Source organism: Tursiops truncatus, chromosome 1 (assembly GCF_011762595.2).
Source record: "Tursiops truncatus isolate mTurTru1 chromosome 1, mTurTru1.mat.Y, whole genome shotgun sequence".
NCBI classification, from domain to species: Eukaryota; Metazoa; Chordata; class Mammalia; order Artiodactyla; family Delphinidae; genus Tursiops; species Tursiops truncatus.
Window position 1 is genome coordinate 26,796,557 of NC_047034.1, and position 1,823 is coordinate 26,798,379.

Genomic DNA, 1,823 nt, shown 5'->3' on the forward strand with positions numbered 1-1,823 from the left:
TTAAGCCGCTATCGTTTTCTATTACTTTTAGCCAACTTCATTCATAAATGGTACTGATCCAGAGAAAAGTTCTTCCAGAAAACCTGACCCAAAGTCACTTAGCAACTTATTAGCTGCTTTTTCTAGCAAACAGCACATTTTCAGCCCTAAAAATCCAATAAAAAGGAAAATTTTACTGTTTCTTTTTCTTCCTTTTCAGATCAGGTAATTCCAGATATCAATAATATTTCAAGTGTGTGAGGAGCAGAAGTTCTGTGCTTTTGACACTGTGCTACTTCATCCTTCTGTTATTACCATCTTAATGAAAAAAAGCAAGGTGACTGCAGTATTTCTGCTTAGTTTCTTTGCTCTCTCCATTGCTGCCAAAGCCTTTCTGTAAGGGGCACCCAGAATAAGGTCATATTACCTTAATTCATATAGCATGACCTTGGCCACAGGTCAGGTAGAGGAGAGTATAAAGAACAGATCAGATGTCATCATGTATATTTCAGTGGCCTTCACAGCTGCCTTACCTTTCACTGGGAGGTGTGCTTGTCCTGAGAAGCTCAACAACATCCTAAGGTGCATTCCATTGGCGTGAAGGTTTGTCCAAAGTCCATGATAACTGGCCCGACTCAGTCCCCAGTGTAAATGGGCCAGAGTTGGTCTTTTTCAACCTAAACAGTTAAACCGTTTTGTCAGATCCAAGATGAGAACCAGAAAGTATACCAGAATGTTTCTATGGACATGGATAAACTCTTCATCTTTACTGACCATGAGAATAGCCTCAAAGGGGGGTGGGTATCACCTGAAGATAGAGTGCAGGTGATTATTCCTCAAGTCCTTCTGGAAGCCTGCACAGTGGTGCTACGTGTTGACTGTAAGTTTGAGGAAAGCCAAGGTCTATGGTGCCTGTGATGTGTTGTCATGGTGTCTGTCAGCGGTGTCAGCTGTTACTCAAGTTGGTTCATCTGGGTCATAAAGGCTTAAGCACTGTGGTCGTAGGAGTAGTCAAACAGGTTTCGCACGTCCACAAAAAGCCAGAAAGTAGAATAAAAGCCAAGAAGTGTAAATCCTAGTCCAAGGGGTCAAAGGCATGTCCAGGATATCCATAGGATCTCACCAGGGATTGGAGTAGAATTATTGATGCAGCAGAAGTTTTGGGAACCTGCAAGTTGTTTCACAAGCAATCCTAGTGCAAGAATTCTGATTCATTTCAAGTAAGCCCATGTTAAGCTCACCTTGGCAGGGAACCCCAGGGGGAAGAGACTAGCAGAGAATCTGAAAGTCTATGGAGCCCTGATCTGGACCTGCTGCCACCTCCTTGCTGCTCTGAGAGGCCCTTGTCCTAGAAATCCTGACAGCCACCCTGGGCACATGGAGAGTCACAGGATAAACCTGGAGCATTTTCTTGGACCATTAATTTTGCTTAATGATATTTAGATAGCCAAGAACATTTCTATGCTTAAATAATATATTGTCTAGTATAAGGCAAAATTTGCACGAATTTTAAGGAGAAGCACAAGTCCTCAAAGAACTCGGCATTGTTGGTGGGTTATGTCAGGCACTCAGCTTCACTCTCCTCTGATCCTGCAGGAATGCTCTGGTGGAAAAGTTTTGAAAGCAGTAAACAGATGACAACACTTTGCAAGGCGCAGAGCTCTTGTACAGATGTGATCTTTGGATTAGTCTCTCCTCAAGGAGGAGAGAGCCGTGTGTTGTCTTTCTCTCCCTAGTCTCTTCCCAAGTACTACAGAAGAGAACAAGGAAAAAAGGGAAAAAAAGTTACTCAAGATCAGGTCCTCCAAAGACAACCACAGGTGACATTTGGGTGGACATCCTTC